The sequence below is a fragment of the Homalodisca vitripennis genome, chromosome 6 (genome assembly GCF_021130785.1).
Source record: "Homalodisca vitripennis isolate AUS2020 chromosome 6, UT_GWSS_2.1, whole genome shotgun sequence".
In the NCBI taxonomy this organism is placed as follows: domain Eukaryota; kingdom Metazoa; phylum Arthropoda; class Insecta; order Hemiptera; family Cicadellidae; genus Homalodisca; species Homalodisca vitripennis.
This window is the reverse complement of record NC_060212.1, coordinates 136362579-136384551: the sequence shown is the minus strand read 5'-3', so window position 1 is coordinate 136384551 and position 21973 is coordinate 136362579.

The window sequence follows — 21973 nt, the reverse complement described above, 5'->3', positions numbered from 1 at the left end:
TAATGACTTTAGCCAATATAACTAAGGGATAGCCAAATATGTCTTTACTCCTACAAGAAATTAGGTTTCATGTTTAAAAATTTCTGCGACGAGTATTCCTTCCGAATAACTCTCTCATTAAGAAAATGCTTTGTTTAGTGGAAAACTTGTGTAATTAAAAAGTAAAACAATGATAAAATAATTGCACTATGATAATTTGCATATATTTAACTCTTTGAACTAGTGAGTACTTAAGAACTAGTGAGATATACATCATTATTATTTATAATGGTGTGTTATTTACTAAAGAACGTGCAGCTGATACAAAAGTGAGTCCTCTTAGGACCCAAAATTTAGTTTTAAATACAATAATTTTGTACGAATAGTACTTCTAATAACACAACTCCTGCAGCGTGCCAGGCCTCATTTCAGTTGCATGCAAATATTTAAGTATATAGCTTCATGTTTTACTATGGCATGTGATAAAATACCACATGATTGTATCCAGATTGCTTAAAAGGTATATTTGTTGTGCAAGTTTTTCGTTACCATCATAGTTAACTGTTAGACCTAAATGAGAATTAATTATTACAAAGGCTTAGCCAAAATCTCGTAGAGTGACATGGGACATTAGCCAGTTGCCAATATAGAAATAAAGCTTCAGCCAAAGTATGGCTTCGATATATCGTACAGATAGACAGACAGAATATAATGATATTGTTCAGTGAAAATATTGGTAATTCTCAAACTGATTTGATTCTGTCGTTGATATATTTTATAAAATATTTCCCTTTGTTAACCTATAGTAGATTAGAAATCTTATCTCACTTTATTACACTATAGTCACGCAATTTATGCAATTTACTTGTTATATATTATAGAACTCAATATATTAAATTACAAAAGTTTCGTAATATATTTCTAAAACAGTAATTAACTTTTCTAAAATAGGAATAACGGTAATGATACAAAATCCGCTGGATTTTATTTTTGTATAAACTTATATTCTGCAATTATTTGGATGCCAGTTGGACAGTAAGTGTCTGACTGTAGCTAGAGCTGGAACACTGCCAGGCGATGTCCTAGCGATGAGAAAGAGCTGCGTCTCCTTGTAATTTTTACTATTGAAGAGGCATTTTGGAAAGGAAACATCCGTTTTTATTTAAAGTATAGTAAAATAGTAAATGGCAGTTATGAAATATTTTATGTAATGTACAATTATTTACAGTATAACTTGATCTAATAATTACTAAGAATTTAATGCGGTCAAACCCATGCCTATTGTAACCATAAACACAATTTTGGGATGAAAAAATTATTATATTTCTATTACCTTACTAGTTTGTAATGAAAAGCTAAATTGTAGGCCCTTTAAATAATACCCACAGAAATGGAATAAACATACGGATATAGAATCTGACAATAATGTACATGTAAGTTCTTTAAAGCGGGTGCTATTATTTTATTTTCAATACAATTCAGTTCCTTTATGTAATGTATTGTTTAAAACATGGTAATTTAAAAAGTTGTATTTCATTAAAAAACGTTTTTTCTTACGTCATGCAACAATTAAAAGATATTACTCCTTAAAGTGATTAAAGTTATCATACATATAAAATCAAAAACATTATTACAGTATTAAAAATACAAATTAATTTATCAAACTGATTTTCCTTCAGTGTGTTTTATAATTCGTAAGTTTTCAATATGGTTGTCATATAAATTTAAGTAAGATATATATATATATATAATAATCGGTTTCACAGCGTATTTGGTCGCCTTCCGATTCCTAACTTCCACTCTTCCCTATCATTCCAATCACCCAGTCCCAAGTTCCGTTCCGACATTGCCTTCGATATCCCCTGCTTCCATGTTTCTCTAGGGCGCCCCCTCTTTCGTCGTTCTGTTGGTAGCCATTCCATAAGAATTTTTGGCAGACGTTCCTCATCCATTCGGTTTACGTGGCCGAACCAGACTAACTTTTTCTGTCTCTTTGCTTCAACAATAGTTTCTTCTCGTTTCATCGTTATTCTTATCTCCTCATTTCGCACTCTGTCTAATTTTCGATTTCCGCGCAGCTCTTCTCAGGAAATCCATTTCGGTGGACAATAGTTTATTTTCCATTTTTCTGGAGATTTGCCATGTTTCACTACCGTAGGTCAATGTGCTTTTGACAATCGTGTCGTAAATATGCATTTTCGTTCTGTTTCTTACATATTTCTGCCTTAGGATGGAGTTAAGTGTTCCTGTAATTCTTCGTGCTCCGACTATCCTTTTGTCATAAAATAATATACTTAATTTTATATACTTTACTTGTAGATATAAGCTAACGCTAAATCAATTCAAGATAATATATTTACAAATTTGATTCCTACTGATGTCTCTTACGGCCAAGAGAGAAATCTGAACTATTCCTATCTACTTTCGGCATAAAAAGGAAATCCTCAATAAGTTCATGCAACATTCCAAAATAATCGTTTTTTAAAGTTTTGAATAATTGAAGTCTGTTATTTTTCTGTGGGAAAGAATGGATCACTTAGGCATGTGTATGTTGATTTCTCTGTTTTTCCATAAGCCACTGTGAAAATGACAAAGAAAAATGTTAAATACTTGCACGTTTGGAGTACCTTATATAATAACATTCACAAGTCTGAACATTAAGTTGGGTTTTAAAATTGTTTAAATAGTACTTAAAAATCCTTGGATGTTTTTAATCCGTCACTAGCACCTCCTGGAGTTCATGTTAGGTATTTTATCTTTATTTTTTACCAGAATTACACTACTAATCACCAATAATTACCAAATTTTCTACAACATTTAATTATAAGTTTTAGGTAATATGTGGAACTTTCGCTAAAAGTCTGAATAACTGTATAGTATCAGTTAAATTTCGATTAAAACATGATTACTATTTTCTTTTTTTAATTTTGCAGTATTGTATTTAGCTTTTATAATCGTTCACTTTACTTAATTTTTCCTCAGATATAAATAAAAAATTTACAAAAATAATTAGCGGAATTGGTACCGTAGTTGTCAAGATTAGCGCTTATTAACAAAATTTTATTTTGTAATATTAGTTATTTTAAATAAATTAACTTTACAATTGCATTTAAAAACTTAATATGAAGAGTACTAGTCATATCCTTGAAAAACTATCAGTTTTACTTAGTATTACAATATAAAACCTCAGTATATCAAAAGAATATTTAAAGACTAACATTAAGATCGAATAGATAACAAGGATTGATTCAGCAAAGATAATACTTAAGCTAGAAATTCATCTTAATGCTGAAAATCCATAGATTTGTGTTTACTCAAATTTTGTTTCAAATGCATTTTAATAAGTGCTTCATCGATCAGATTTCTAATCTTTCACCAAATCATAAACAATGAAATTGCGTGTTGTGATTCCATAAATATTCATGCAACAAAATCCAAATCAAGCAGATAGTGTTATAAAAAGAATTAGCAAATGTATTAAAACTTTAAATAAAAAAGAACAGTTTTAATAAAGCGGAATGTATATGCTAAACTATTTCGATTAATAACTTTGGTAGTTAGAGTCAATTAATGAACAATTAGTCAAAAAGTTATAACTAATGAACTTGATATCGTTTTAGAAAGAGCTTTGTAGTTTATTTATTTCTCTGAAACAAGTTATATCTTGGCGTATATATAAAAACGGAAAATTCAAATAAATTAAGAATTAAATGGATGTCATGAGATATTATATTAAATATACAATGAGAAAGAAGTGAATATACAGAAAGTAACGCTCTTTATTAAATGTTTATACTTTGTAAGAATTAATTTTTGTATTACCCTTTAAACTCTATAAACAAGAAAGATCAATATCAAAGCAAAATATGCAAGATAGTACTTTTTCTGTGTAAATAAATGTGAAATACATTTGTTCCTAAAAAATACATAAATTGCTGTAATATTAATTGACATTATTTTTTTATAATAACAAAGCAATAAACGCATTGGTTTAGATAGTTCAAATTAATTAGAACCAAATAGTTTGTTGATTCATATAGTAATTAAGTCCACATAAAGGATATATTTTGAATACATCTAACATTACTTCTTAAAGTATATCAATTGGTAAATATTAAAAATAAAGGGCAAAGAACAGTTAGTCTGTCAGCCGGACAAGACAGATGAATGAGAGAAGAGAAGAGGCTCATTGTTGTAGGGGATTACTTGAACTGCCATTGTGGCAAATTACCAAGAGCTTCACTGTTTAAAGAAGAACTTTAACTGCCTAAGCCTTTGATACTTTAATTGCAAAAGTGTGAAAAAGACAGCCAATGATAAAAACTTTCTAAAGGGAAAATCATAATTCAAATTTATAATCAAATAAATCCAATACATCAAAGAAGCTGGGGTGTTCAGGAACCTATAACTATTGAAAGTGGTGTAAATTTTGATTTTATGTACAGTTTTAATATTCCAAAGGAATCAAAATGACGTAGTATTTTCATCGAGATAGTTATAAGTCATACTATACTATGGCATAAACTATGTTTTGTTTATATATATATATATATATATATATATATATATATATATATATATAGTCTATATATATATATATTTTTAAATGCTTTACGTTTTAACTGGGATGACGGGATGGATGTTCTAATAGTATATCATAATTTTGTTATAATGTTTTCTATTACCGCAAAGACAGGCACCATCTTATCATTGCAGCCTAATAAACACTATTTTATATATCCCCGGGCAACTGTCAGGCAAAGAATTTCTCACTTTCAATCTATTTACTAAGAATCTGACAGGTCCTTCTTAATTTATGTCGCTTCTGTACATTTTTGAGATAAATCATAATGAATAGGCCCAGGAGACTTTAAATAGGAACATTGGTTTCAATTGATCGAAAAAATGTTTGTTTATTTGATGATTAAAGGGTCAAAGGGCAATTAATCCGTCTATAAGTCTGTAAGTCCTACGATAGCTTTTCATCCTAAAATATACTTCTGTCTATCCTCCTTCTAACCTTGGAATGTAAGTGTGTTATGTTTCAAAAAATTAACACTACATATTGAGGAGTATAAAGATTACCATCCATCTGCCTTTATGTCCATCTGTGCAATATCTCTTTGGAAAATTGGTCCTTTAAAATTAATACACCGGTTCCTCCTAGTTCAATTAATAACTTTATTGCTGTTTGGATAAACAGTTAAATAGGTGGTTCTTCTGTTTACCATTAATTTCGTTAAATTTTCTTTTGCTCATTCATTATTCCGTTATATGTTTCTTCGTTTTAGAATGGGATACGAAATATTCAGAATCTAATTTAAGTGTGGTAATATAGACTTATTTGGACCTGAGTTTCCGTATAGCTAGTTAAAAATATCAACTTGTTATTGGTAAAATCGACTTAATGTTACTAGATATCTGGTACTAAGGATTTTGGATATTGAGCGAATGTTGTAGCTTCTGAGAAATTAGATGATAGTTTTATTAATATTAAAATATGAATTAGTTATGGATCTATAGAAATAGACAAAGGATATATAAAAATGCATTTAAAATTACTAGAAGAGAGTGCATCTTTGTACGTAAATACTACCAGTTAATAAGCGGCAAACTACAACTGTTTTAGGGGTCCTATCTATGTGACTCGTTAAAGAACCAGTTACACAACAAATGGCTACGAATATACTGCGGCCAGCTGAAATTAAGCAGCTTTAGTTTAGCTTTCAAAGGAATGACTTCTTTAATCAATAAGGGCCATTAAGGGATATTTAGGTGTTTTCCGTGACTTTATTATGGTAATTAAGATTTATCGTCTAATTCCTACTATGAACTGGTCCCTGATTCATTTTTAACACCGATATGGTTATTTTGACTCGGCATCTTTTAGTATTATTTATGTTAAATCAGTTATATATATATATATATATATATATATATATATATATAAAAACTTAAATTTACCGAATTTAACATTCATACAGAATCATTTGAAAACATTGCTGGGTCATTACATACTTACGGAAATAATTTTAGTTGCAATTTGCAGACTCTAGCTCTTTATAGGCCTCCAACTCAGAGCACAGGTTTTAGCGTAGGTTATTTTGTGAACGAATTATCAATTAAGTTGGATAAAATTTATCATAATGGGAATATAATTATGATTGGGGACACAAACATTAATATTAATGGTGACCTGGAGAATTCTGCTTTAGATTATTTAACGATGTTATTGTCGAAGGGACTGGATAGAGTAATTTACGACAATACTAGGGAAGAATTTAGAGGTGAAATATTATGTTCATCTTGCATTGACCATATATTTATTAGAGAAGTTTCTACTTTCGAGAAAATTGTTGGAGGCGTTATTAGGTCTAAAATTTCGGATCACTATCCTGTTGGTGTAAAACTCAAATTTGTGCAATCCATCACAAACTGTAGTGCATCTTTGCCCAAAATAGATAATATAAATGAAACTAGGTTGAAATTAGAATTAGGTAACATTGATTTATTAAATATGCCTATAGAGAACTCAGATATGGCCTATAACTATATAATCAACAATCTGAAAGCATTATACGATAAATGTAAGGTTATAAATAAACCCCAAAACAATAAAAAAAATAAAAATAGGACAAGAAAAAGTAAAGAGTGGATGACTAATGACCTGAGAGACCTGACAAAGGAAAGAGATAGGCTATTTAGAAAATTGAAGGCGAATCCTACAAATCTAGTTTATAGGAGGAACTACAATTGCTTTCTAAATAGAGTAAATAGTGAAATTTCAAAAAGAAAAAATGAGTACTATAAACATTATTTTCAGAACACTAAAAGTGACCCTAGGAAACTATGGAATGGAGTAAATAAACTATTGGGCAGATTGAAAGATAAAAATTCCGATAACCAAATAATGGGTTCCATATCAGACTCTGTACAAAATATAACTAACGGATTTGCCAACCAGTTTGATACAGGAGTGATGAAAATTAAACATCACTGTGCTAATAAAGAATTTACTGGTACGTGTAACAATGCAAAACATAGTTTCTATATACCTAAGGCAACTGCAACAGAGATTAAACGTATTATTGATAACTGTAATGAGCACAAAGCTCCAGGAATAGACGGGATTAGGTATAAAGATCTGAAAAGTATATCTGCATCCTTGGCTCCTGTTCTGGCCAAAGCTATAAATATATCGATTTCGACGGGGGTATTTCCAGAAAATTTAAAAACTTCCATAGTTAGACCAATATACAAAAAGGGGCCCAGAGAAGCCTATATTAATTACCGTCCGATTGCCTTGCTTTCAAGCATATAAAAAATAACTGAGATGTTCATTGTCGGAAAATTAAATAAATATCTTAATGAATGTAGTTTAATTAATGAAAACCAATTTGCATTTCAAAAAGGCAAAGGAGCGGAAGATCTCTTACATGTATTTGGTACATATATTAATAAACAATTATATAAAGGATGTCACGTACTGTGCCTATTTATTGACTTGTCAAAGGCATTTGACACAATTGATTATTGCAAAATGGCTGAGACACTGAAAAGCATTGGGGTGGTTGGTTTGCAGCTGCAATGGTTCCAGTCCTATTTGAAAAATCGGATGTTTACAGTTAAAATTTCCAACTATTTAGCACTTACAAAACAAATACTTGTGGGGTGCCCCAAGGTAGCAATCTTGGGCCAGTACTTTTTAATATTTACCTTAATAAAGTGTTTGAAACTGTAAAACATGTAAAATTATGGGCCTATGCTGATGATTTGCTACTAGTAGCAAGTCATCATTGCTTGCCGACAGCTCAATCCATGTTGCAGGCCGACTTTGGCCGGGTTTGTGAATGGTTTCATGACATGGAACTGATCGTGAACTCGGAGAAGACGGTTATGATGCACATTCACTTGAGAAATAAAAATGTAGCAATAAATCCAGTAATAAAATATCACAAGTGTTCCTGTCCAAATTTTAGAAATTCAACAAATGGAATAGTAACAGTATGCAGTTGCAAAGAAATAGAACTGGTAGAATATTGCAGTTATTTAGGAATAATAATTGACAGTGGTCTTACTTGGAAAATACATACTGAAAAAATTCAAAAGAAAATGTTTTCATGTATGACTGCGTTTTATAGATTGAAAAAACACCATTAATTTAGAATGTAAAATATCCATATATAATGCATTAATTGAGTCTATTATTAGATATGGAATACAACTGTATGGGTCAGCGGCGAATTGCCATTTGAATAAGATTTGCCAACTTTAAAACAGGAGTCTACAGCTGATGTTTACACGCAGCCCAGATGATATAAATATTAGCAATCTACGTAGGGCGAATACATTAACCCCTCAAGATTTTTATAAATATACGATATACGTGAGACACTTTGGTAATGACGAATACATGATGGTAAACTCTAATACTACATCTGCAAATTTAAGAAACACAAAAAAACTAATTGTTCCTTACATAAAAACGGATTTTGGGCAGAGACTGGTGGAATTTATTGTGCCTACTCTTTACAATAAATTGCCTAACCACATTTACAATGAAAATAATTTTACAAAATTTAAAAAATCTGTATATAATTGGTTAGTTCACACATATTAATGGTAAGGCTGAACATTTCCTGATACTTTATGGACCTTGTTGTTGTTTTGTTTCACTATAATATTGTTTTATTTCATATTTTTAAGAACTGTTTAATGCCAAAGATGTATTCCTGTAGTTGTATTGATGTTTTTCTATGTTCATTAGTTTAGATCACTGTTGTTATTTATTATTGTCATGTTTACTAAGCATTATTTATATATAATTTTACTCATTACAAATAATATCTATAAAAGACAAGACCTATCTACAAGTGTTTGATTATATATCTGTCAGAGAAATGTTTTGCTTTCTTTTATTGTTATGCGTACAGTTTAATAAGATATCTTTATTTGTTTACTAATTAATTCAAGTATATCTCTCTAGACTTCTGTTATCCTCAGGGATGGATTTTCATTATTGTTTTTTTTTCTGTTTAAAACTTAAATAATATATTTTTGCTTATTTCACACTTTAATGAACATATTGAATAATCGACTAGGTATAAGGTAATCTGAACTTTACGTAAAACTGATGATTGCAATTTGCTGCTGGTGTTCCATTAATACTGCACAGTATAGCACTTTGATAATACATCAAGTAAATCAACCGGTAAAGTACTCAACCGGTGCTTACCAATTTAATAAGGAATGCATATTTTAATGGTTCTAGAGGTAATCTCCATTGTGCTGTATGTAGTGTTTCTGGTACACTATGTCTACTAAAGGATATAACAATTACTAGTTGTGTTTAATTATTTGAGCTTATATTAGAAATGAATTTATGTACTCGGTTACTATCTGTTGTTATAAACGACTAATATAGAAAGTTTGCTAAGACCTGCCAGATTGAGAGTTGCTTGAATTTGTATTTATTCTATGCACTGAATGTAAATATAACTAAGAGTGCAGCTTTAATATATAACAAAATAATTTATATTAAATCTAGTATTAAATGTAAGTTATTAGGGGCAATATCATAGTTATCAAGGTTATTTACCTGGAAAATAGAATATCCAAATTTCCACTTACACAGTTGAATAATTTCAATCACACTTTACACAACATTTAACAAAGACATAACCGACACACAGTACGCCAGCATATATTCAAATACTTGTATGCGAAGAAAAGTTATTAAGTAAGAATGAATAAATTTGATATACATAATTTCTCTAAAATAAATAAATTAGAATAGCTGTAAAAATTGTAGGAACCACATTTATATCATATCAATTCACCTCGATCCGTCTGTATGTAGGCTACACGACACGACTGTTGGTTGTTGCCCAATGCACGGAAATTAATCGTTTTTGAAAACTTGTTTGAACTGTACGTAATATTTGTCTACCTCTTCCGATAACCCAACATCTTTAATTGTTATTACACAAATGGATAGGAATGGGTAATAACTGATAAGACTAATGAGTTACTTAGTTGACCGAGTCTTTTGACTATTCGCCACGGTCAATACCATCGACCTATTCACCCAATTTATTTACTTTTCTTCAACTTTTCAGTTTACAGTTAAAAGCTTATTCAACAGAATGTTCTAAATATTTAATAGTGTTATGGGAATGATTTATTGTATTAACTTATAGTAATAATCAGACAATATTTTTTAATCACTCCAAATTAATAATTTCACTGTTGTATGTATATTATATACCAATGTTCACCACAATTAAATTAAAAATACTACGTTAAGGACCTGAAAGATAATTAAATGTAATTATGTATCTCAACTGTAGTTAAATATAGTTATATAGGTTCCCGCTGACAAGTATTGTACTTAGCGGGGCCTCAGAAATGTATAATTTCTTGAATAAATGCAATTCAATGCAATTCAATTCAATTCAATATATATATATATATATAATATTAAACTGTACCAACAGTCAATACATATTAATATTTTATATTAACGCATTATTATGGCAAGTTTTAGAGTAATTATTATAAGTACAATAATTTCTACGTGTGACGACAATATCATGGTTTTATCACATCCTTTAAGAAGACTCTGATCTTGTATTTATGTGTTGTACATACGGATAGAGAGACTAAAAAATTTAGTTCAGAGAGTCTAAAAAAACTATATATGGAGGAGAATACTCAATTAAAGAACCTTAAGCTAGGTGACACGTGACTTACCTTAAACACTATCATTTTAAGAGCATTTAAATAAACCCATACTGTACTATTGGCATCCCAAACGCACTTGCTAACCTAAAGTTCTCTGTTATCAACTTTATCGATATTTCACTACAAATAAAAAAAAAACCGTTAAAATAGAAATGTAAAGGCATTTCTTAATTAGTAGCAAAACATATTTTGATATAATTTCATATCTTAGCTCTATATATTTTGCTCTATCGTTTTTCCAGAGTATGGTCTCTTCTCCTGTTAGTTTTAGACGATGGAAGTAGTTGAAACCGTAAAGTTCAAGTATTAAATTTATACGATTATATAGATCTTAATGTACATATTAGTTCAATAAAAACTCTCGAAAGAGTAGTGTCGTGACAAGGAAGTGTATTATTATGATTTAGAATAAGGAAAGGTATATGGCCCCGGGTAGCTAAAATACTCTGAAGGAATGATTGGGGTGGGGTTAGAATTAAATGACATATGCCAGCAAGCCTTAATAATTAAATGATTTTGTCTTCTCATGAAGTGCTTCAACAACCAACATAAGCAGATAAACTATAAAAAATAACAATTACTACAAAAGAGGATAGATTTCAAATGATTAAATTTTTTTTTTTACCAAACATCTTTAATAAATTATTTTTTTAGCAATTTTTAAATATATGTTTATTTATTAGGACACTATCGTTGTTCCAAATAACATGGTGACTATTCAACGTTGAATGATTTGTGGGGTAGCATCGGTTGTTTGAGACTAAAAGATAGAAGTGTTAACTACATAGATATAATTTTAAGGAAATAATTTGTAGTAATTTTTATTTATTATATATGATTATACTTTATATACATACTGGATCACACACACACACGCCATAATAGTTGTTATTTCAAAAACGTGAAAAATAGTGGAATGTAAGGTAAAGTATATGGTGTGTAATATTGACATTCAAGTTTGATTAGGATACGTTTTAATTTCACTATTTAAAATAGTTCTATGCATTTATCCTCTCTAAGGCAATTAATAATCGGGTGACTTAAACTTCTATCACTGAATACCTGAAATCAATACTGAAAGTGTACACGGAAGAATATTTATTGAGCACACAAAATCTTTCATTTTCTTTTTTCCAATATCGGAGAGAAATGCTTAACAGCAAACATTTATTAAAATTAACTCGTTTTACCTCCAGATTGAAAGAAAATTTGTTTGCAAGATGAAATATTATATATCAATACAATAATACAGTAAAATATTGTATATAATGTCTTCTGCAACTTTATAAAAAGTACATTTATTAAAACATTTTATTTGATATACTATTGCATCAATTACTAATAGAGGAATCAGTGAATACATTGTTAGTTAACAGCAATGTATTGTAAATAAAAAAAATCATTGATTATTATTTTTGTTTCTATATAGTACGATTACATTTTATTTATTCATTTTAAGTTTGAAGGAATTCGAACGAAAAATCTGTTCAATAGGAATATTTGCATTGTTGTTTTTGTATCTCAAAGCTAGAGGACTCAGTTTTTATCTCAAATCTAGATAAGTTGTATTAAAAAATACGATGATTTCATTTCATGGAATAATTCTGAAAAAATTAATCACAACAGATTCGTTTTATTTATAATTTTGATATGTCCGAAAAGACAAATCCTTCTTTGTTGCAGCTAAAGCAAGTGACTGCGAGGGTGAAGAGTTTTCATTGGTGCATGGAGCAACTAAAATGTTCCATATTAGAATACTCCGAACGTGCTATTGTCGTACTCTACAACTTTTAATGATTTTGCTAACAGCTCCCAATCCTTTTATTGGAAAGTGTATTTGCCATCTAAATTTTAAAATCTTGCATAAATAATGGTCTTGTTACCTTGTTATTCTAAAAGAAATTAAAACATAATACATTAAAATTAATTTGAATTTTTTCTACTTTTTTGTGCTCCTATTCAATTCTTTAAACTTATACAATAACTTTATTAAACTTTAAAATATGAAGTAGCCAAATATTAGTGTAAGAAATTACCGAATCTACTGTGTACGAATGCCGCATTTAAGTTCTGAGTGGTACTTTAACGTGCGGTTAGGTGCCGCTCCTTAACATCCATAAGGTTGCCCAGATTTAAGTGAAATATCGGTTTTTGCTGTGACCAGTGGTAAGTTCAACTGGAACGTATAAACCAGCCAGAAATGATCCTTGCTGGGTGGTTTAACACTGTATTTTAATTCACAGCCATGGAATAGTAAGTTCATTTGGTTACATTAATTTAGTAGATGGAATGGTGGAACTAAAATAGATCAGCATAATATCGACAACATCAGCTAAATGTAAAAGTGGTTAGTAAAGAGCTATATGTAAAACCGCTAACAAAAAACCTTGGTTGATTTGAGTTCACGCAGGGTGGGGTAAATACCCCTCCAAGTATCCCCACCACTGCTCGGCACTCATTCTATTTGATCAGCTGACTAATCCGGCTCAGTCGGTATCGTTCACTGCTGTGACCCGTTCAGTTGAACCGGTCAGTACAGAGTTACTAAGCCTTCCCGCTAGAGCGTGTTTTACCGGTCATCGTGTTGACGGAACAAAATTAACGACTGAACGTAATGACCAAGTGAACGAAAGGATCCGTTTGCAAAAAAGTGGTCGAATAGAGGAAGAAACAACATATCTTACAGTGAATGGATATATATTTAACAACAAATGTATTGTTTAGGGAATCTAGTAAATGTAAACATATATTATTATTACAACTGATTAAAAAAATTAATTCTATGTTACTATATACATTACTAAATATTTTAAATGTTATTACTTATAAACAATGGACTTGTTTGATTGATATACCTTTGATTTATCATAAAGTTATTTCACTACAAATGTTTCAACAAATTACTAAACATCAAACAGACACATTGCTCGTTTGAAAATAATTTATATTTATAAATAACACATTTTATACATTTAACCGATTAAGTTCCCATCACTTTTTATAACACCCAGATTGGCTATAAGTTTAACAATTCATTAAAATAATATTACGTACACAACTACACAGAAAGCCTCCTTTAAGATCGACCCTGCACATCGCACATATATCGACCATGTGTACCACCTTTTAAATGCTAGTTGGCAATCAATTTTTAACAGCACTAATGTAAATTTTTTTGCAGTACAACTTCAGAATATTATTACAATTTTAATAGCCATTCGAATAAATTTAAAACTAGGTCAAAAAAGCTAGAACCATGGACTACTTCAGTTTTATTTCAATCTATAACAAAAAGAGATAAATTAAGTAAATTTGTGAAAAAGCAACCATTTAAAGTGGAGCTTAAACCCTGCTATATAAATTACAGGAGGATTTTAAGCAGAAATTTAAAGCAACTAAAAAAAAAATATTATTTTTTGTGATAAATTTCGACCGAGCTAATGGGGATTTAAAAATGTTTTGGGGGGTTGTAAATAAATTGAGTGGTAGAGTGGTTAACAAATTTTCTTTCCAATAAGTAACTATTTGCCAAATACCAAATTATTGAATGACAAAAATTAAGCTTGAAGTAGCCAACGAATTTAATTAATTCTTTACTAATGTGGGTAAGAACTTGGCGAACTCTAATGGTTCAAATATAACACTTTTTTTCGAAGACCGATATTATAGGCTTAATTCGACCTTCAAATTACGCAATGTTACAAAAGGTTATACGTTACGTATCCAGTTTGAGAGGAATTCCGCTCCTGGACACGATTCAATACCTGTAAGTTTATTTAAAAAAATGCACATCATAATGTGAATGTGTCAAAACATTAATTTGTTGATAAAAATTGACAATTACATTTTTGCCTTTAGACAATTACGAGAAGTAATCACAGATAAGGAAAATTAAGTAGCCTATTTTGCTTTCGTTCAATCCAAACTTTCATTTGGTATTATAGTCTATGGTGCTGCTTTTAAAACTATTCTTTAGCCATTAATTATTGAACAGAAAACAATACTAAAATAATGTTCTTTAAGTATACAACATATTCTTGACAATTACTTTTGTTTGAGGTAAAACTAATGACTAAGACATTTGTTTATCAAAACAATTCTCTTAGTATTGTATATATATATATATATATATTAATGTAAGAAGTATTAAATTTTGTCCAGTTTATGTTCCCTGGAATTTACAGCGAGGGCTTGTCATCTCCATGAACGATATTGTAACGGTGACCTGTTATTCTGATACGAAGAGGGTTACAGGTTTGGCCAATATATTGTTTAATAAAAAATTTAAATTTAGCAGATATATTATATTAATAGCATTACAATCAATAGTTTTAATTGGATACGTTTTGTTGGATTTTGTTACTGCTAAAATTCTGACTAAAGGGCATAATTTTGCATGTACCACAAAGTAGTTTTTGACAGGGTTTACAACCGTTAAATGTTTCCCTTAATTTTTGTTTTTAATATTGGTTTGGACTAGGATTTTTTTAAGATTGGACGGTCTTCTAAAGTTTACCCTGGGTGGTTTTAAAATATATCTTTAATTTCCGATGATGATTTGTAGAATATGAAAAGCAGGTTTAATTATAGGGTTGTAAATTTAGGTTCATCAAGAACAAAAGATTTTTTTTATTAAAATTTCTTGTCCTATTAACTAGATTTTTTACAAGTTTGACGGGATAATTTAAATTTTTAAATGTGTTGGTTAATTTGTTCAAATAATTAGTGAAATAAGACTCGTTGCTATATAAAGGCTTACATGTGTAGGATGTCATCTATTATAATTCAAGTATATAATAGTGTTGTTAACTTTAAGGTGAGTTTTTGTTTTAGAAGGCATTATTCTAAAACACATCAACATCTAGGAAGGTAATGATTGTGTCTGAATACTTCCAGGTGATATTTAGTGTTGAAAATTTTTTGAGGGAATATAAAAAATCTTTAAGGAGATCTTCACTATGTTGCACATATCAAGAAAATATCATTAATGTAAGGATACCAAAGCAGAGGAAATTTATTTTGAGAACTTTAGAAATTGTGTTCAAATAAACCGATATAAATGTTTGCATAAGAGGGTGACATTCATGTTCCCATGGCTGTACCTTTTATTTGTAAATAGAAACTATCTTTGAATTTTAAACAGTTTATTGATAAATTCTATTAGTGTTAAAAGGAAAGAAGTAGAGGGCTTTGAATGTGCAGATCTGGTATCAAGGAAATGCTTAGTTGCGTTTATTGCCTTCATCACGTGGAATGTTGGTATACAGTGATCTGACATAAATTTTAGCTAGGATTAAATTGTTTGCTAAATTTTTGGTAATTTTGGAGAGTTTCACAATAAAATCATTATTAATATTAACATAAGATGGAAGTAGTTTCACAAAAGGCTGCAGTTGGTCGTCAATGTAACCTGATATTCTTTCAGTTGGGCTCCCATAACTGGCAACAATTGGACGTCCTGGTGGTGGTCTGACATTGTTATGAATTTTCAGAAGTATATAATATGTTGGAGTTTTGGGAACTATCAAAAACTTCTTTTTGAGAAATCGTAGTCTTCTCCTCGTTGTTCCAAAAACATTTTTATGGTTTTGTTTAATTCTTTGGTCGGATCTGTGTGAAGTAGTTGGTAAGTTTCATCATTATTCTCTGTACTTCGTTACAATAATCATTAATGTTTTGAGTTACAATTTCGTTACCTTTGTCTGCCGGTAGTATAATAATATCGATATTGTTTTTGAGCGATTTATTAGGTTTCATTTCATTTTTCATTAAATTATTCTAATTTTTTAACGAATTTTGGAAAGATATGCTTGAAAAATTTGGAAGGATAACATTGATACATTGCTCAACGGGATGATCAGGTGATAAAGGTGGAGGCTACCAGTCGATTTTTTCTTGAAATATTTCCAAGCACCCAGGTAGATTTGAAGGTTCTGATTCATGAGTTGAAAAATATCGATTAATTCGAATATTACGTGCGCAGTTTATAGTGTCCTCGACTAATTTCATTTGATCAAATTTTTGTGTCAAAGTGAGACCTTTTGACAATACACATATTTCCTCACTATAAAGATCACAATGAAATAATTTTTCAATGTTAGCATGATCATCTTCAACAAGGTTGACTGTGTCGCATGAATCACCAGAATTATACAATGGATTAAATTAGGCTGGTAATTTTCTACAGGAATATGATATTCACATACTTTATTTGCGGATATATTGTCTGATGAAAGTAAAATAGTTTGAGGTAATTCTAAAATATTTCAGCACCTGATATCAAAGTCAATGTTCGAGTCTTTTGTCTTTTCCCGCAACTCTCTAAGCTTTCTTTGTAGGTTGATCATTTTCTTGTGCATGAAGTCATGAGTTTTTGCCAGGAATTGGTTTGTTTCTAACACAGGGTTTTTATAGTTGAACTTAGTAACTAATTCTCGGTGAATGCTTCCATGTTATTCAGCATGTTCATTGAAAAGAGTCTTATAAGATTGCAACACAAAGTGTGACAGGTGAAATCCTATTTTTAAGGCAAGTAAGTTTACTAGACGGTAAAGTGTAGATTGCAATCCAGAAGTAGGCAATTTAATGCTAAATACTTTCGGGCATAGTCCTAACATAAAACAAGTACCAATAAAAACAATATGACAATTTAGCTAGGCCACTTTCACACAATATGTGTGTGTGTGTGTGTGTGCGTGCGTGTGTGTGTGTGCGTGTGTGTGTGTGTGTGTGCGTGCGTGCGTGCGTGTGTGTGTGAGTGAGTGTGTGAGTAAATGTGTGTGTGTGTGTGTGTGTGTGTGTGTGTGTGTGTGTGTGTGTGTGTGTGTGTGTGTGTGTGTGTGTGTGTGTGTGTGTGTGTGTGTGTGTGTGTGTGTGTGTGTGTGTGTGTGTGTGTGTGTGTGTGTGTGTGTGTGTGTGTGAGAGGCAAACGGTTTTGTTTTGGTAAAATGCACCGATACCTAATATAAAAATCAAAAATAAATCTCTATTAATATAATTTCATTCCATCGAAATAACTAAAGTATGTTTCATTGAAATATATCTATAATAATCTTAATAGTCATCAAGATTCAGCATCATATTTCAGACACTGCTTTAAGAGGAAAGTATATTGAACTAAACTTAACATTCATATTAAATCATCACTTCCCAAGATTATTTCCCATTAAAATATGCCTACGTTGTATGTAGGAAAGACGGATTCTCCATCGTGCTTAGAGAACGTGTCAGTAACATCGTAGTGTACTCAACTTTCTACTTATGACACAACAAGAATTAAAATTTACCTGGTTTGCACTATATTTATATTTTTCCTGATTTGGGTATTTCTGAAGTCAAAACGATGTAATTTGTGTATTTTGAGCTTCTTCGTCTATGAACATTATTCGATATCTTTAGACGAACATGGCTCCACATATCTAGTCTGTAACAACATCAGCTTCCATAGGCATTGCGTTAAGAAGAAGGTGAACTGGGACTAAAATAAACATACACACTAAATTAACCCTTCCAACGATTACTACTCTGAGAATTTTAAGACCACTAACGCTCAAACTTGGAATAATATTTTAAATTTCCAACCATGGTCAAGTGTGTTTGATCCCCGATACGGTATACGGTAGGAATGTATAAACAATCAAGTACCAAGATATCCGACTACGGCAGATCCCATACATATGTAACAGACGGATACTTGCATGTTCAATATTGTGTTTGTAGACTGTGAATCATAAAGAACCATTTTCATTTCACTAAATATTTACTGTTAGAAATCTGCACGTAATGGCCACATGTTATATTAAGTCTTTGTAAAAAAACCTTATCTTAATAGCCGAATCAGTGTTTTACTATTTAATTGGTATATTACTGATAACGCCTTTCAAATTGTACCCTTTTCATTGTTATCACATATAATTCTTATTGCTTTCTTAATACGTGATTTTGGGTGCACAATTTAAGTTATATTCTGAAATAATAACTAGAAGCATGAGTGATGTGTATAGGAGGTTTTGCGTGTTGTACTTAAATTTTTGTTTTACATTTATTAAATCATTTATCTCTCATTTACAATTAATATATTACCTGACATTTAAAAATATAATGATGTGGACCAATTATCATAGTTTATTGATGATATTAACATAATTTTCTTGGAAGTTAATTTTGTTATTGTTAAAATGATTTTGTTTTCATCGACCTTATCATCTTATTCTTAATTTTCTATATTTTAATAAACAATATAATAATTTTATAAATTTAATTTATCCCCCCCTTTTAAAAGTTATTCCAATAACACAACTAACTCCTTTTCAATATTTTACTATCAAAACTCGATTCAATGAGTATAATAATGTATATAAAGAAGACAAGGAGACGTCAAGCAAGATGGCTGTGAACAAAAAACTGTAGAGAACTACAACCAGAAAATTTGTGTATACTCCTCTGACTTAGTTGCTTTGAAGCCAAACAGTTCACTTTTTATTAGTGTGCAAGAGCCACAGATTCAGTATTCCCCATTTTAAGCAATTTTGATAAAATCTCGGCGGTGAAAAATATGCATAATTAGTGAAAACCAACCTACTTATTCAGAACATCAAAGACTTTTCATTTTTTTTAAATTGAGTATCAGTGCTTTACGCAAGTTATGGTTTTCAATAAATACATTACAAATTATAATTTCTTAAACTTACCAAAATTTTTTACATTTTTATTTTATTAACTTAAATAAATTTATTCCAACGTAAAAAATAGGCGGCACGATCAACCAGTGGCAGTGTAAAATGCTGTCTGTTTTTCCAAATAGCTGGTGCAGCATCATTGGAGCTATAATTCCATCATATGTTACAACCTAACGTAAATTAAAAAAAAGTTATTCACACCTTTTAATAATGAACTAGAACTCTTAACATTTTAGTTTAGAATTTTATGTTTTCTGCTAATTTATTATGATTATTAGCCACTAAAAGTAAAATTCAATCAAAATATTCGCGAACCATCGCTTAGACACTAAACCACAGTATCTATTTATATATTTCGTTTAAGAATTTTAGTATCTACTTTTCGGGGTATATACGTAAACATAATAATTATGGAAATTTACATTTCGGTTGTGATTCTTCACACGGGTACGAACCTCAATTACATTATTAAAGTATATTTTTTGTGATTTTTATGTTTCCATTACTGTGCATTAAATAATGCTTGGTTTCAGTTTTTTCTTACGAGAGCAATGGGATAAATTACAATCCTCGACATTTAGTGACGAAGTGTGATTCTTATAATATGAACAATAACATAATTATGTTTGAAATTCTATTATCCTTTTATATAAACATTTTCAATGATAAATTTAAAAAAAAGATTGTAGGGTACTGATAATTAACAGATTTTGTTCCGAAACATTTTTAATTATGCTTCGGCTTTCTACACTAGGAATTAAGAGTTGTATGGAGTGGATTACTCCTATAAACCATTGACTGTATACAGAGCAGATTCCTGCAATGGTAGGAATTGAAAGATTTACGCTCAAGATATATAGAAATAACATTTGTGTAAGAGGGTTTCGGATTTATATCTAAGGAGTGAAATATTTTTTTTTATTCTCATATTCTCTAATTTATATTTGCAGATAATATTATACATTTCTTAAAATTTATAAAATAAAATGCAAGAAGTAACAATAATAAAATATTCCTAAAACTGGTAGATATAAACGTACATTCCAACACCCAAATAACGTCAGCGCAGGTGGCGGTGTCACTTCCCAGCATCTAGAGCCTGGAGATCTCACCGTGATAGTCGAGAAGGATTCGTTTTAGCTGTTGGCCATTACTAGAATTGCTTAGGTGGAACATTCCGATTGGACTGGTGCACCTTGAATTAATTAAGAGAATAAGTGTAATTGTTTGGATTCATGGTTTACATACGAGTATTATTCAAAGTATTCTATGAGTCTGCTGAATCATAACCCATTAATATTTTTTTTTTTTTATAAATTAAAAGATTCATTTCATTAGATTGTAAAATGGAATGATCAAAAACCTCTGTATATTCTTAGATACACTGAAGTAATGAAACTCCTTAAATCATCTATAGTACTCTACTGACATTTACGCTTAATCTGAAAACATAAAGTATGAGGACAATTCGAATTTGTTCAGAATTAAACTCTGGAGAGACAAACACGGCCGGGCCAATCCCTAACCTATTTCCAATGTCTTTTACCAATGTTTGGCTAAAGAACATCAAATCATTGTGAGACAAAATAGACTACTTTCGGTACGTAGCAATCTCCCATCAAAATTCTAAGTGCTGATATTGTAAGAATATGTTTTCGAATAAATAACAAACCAAGCTACTAACATATCAACGTAGATTAAGGTAATGATTAACCAAAACTAGAATAAGTTATTAAATTTCGTGATGATTATAGAGCTTTATATAGATTATAGGCTACAGAATGAGTTTTAATAAACAATTTAATTAGATTATACAAATTTTATTGAATTATTCCTGAAAAAGTATTTTTTGTGTTTTCAGTTCTCTGTGGTTGGTCGATTAATTGACACTCGTTGTTACCTGTATACTTTAATTCACTTTTTAAAGTGGTGTTTTTAAGTGGAATTTTTTAGGGATAGAATATATGGAGCTGACACACAACGTGGTTGTTGTGATTATGCGTGCCACAACCCTATGCTATGAGTAGTTACTTGTACCTACACTGTAGTTATGTGTTAGGTTAGTTAGAAGAAACGTGGTGCTACTGGTTTTTTGTTTTACTGAACGGTAGCAATTATCCGGAAAAATCGTGTTTCCTTCCTTTACAATCTTTCCATCGTCAAGAAAAACTGTAAATACCACACGAGTCCTTCAAGTTGTCTTATGATTCGGATATTTGTTAGCCCTAACTTCGCCTGGTAAAATAAGACATTCTTTACTTTTTTACTTTTACTTTATATATATATACAAATATTTTATATATATATATATATATATATATATATATATATATATATATATATCTATTTATTCACTAATTAATAAGCTATGACAGCTGATGTAAACATTCCAGTGATATTATATATGTGAAACCGTTGTAAGAAGGTATTTAAGTTATTTCTTATATTTTTTAAAATATGCTGTACCCTTAAGTTGTTAATTTTTAATGAAATCATTGAAATATTGAAACATAAACAGTCTTTTTACAAATAGCTATTTGTTTTATTAATAGTACGGCAATTATGATTAAAAT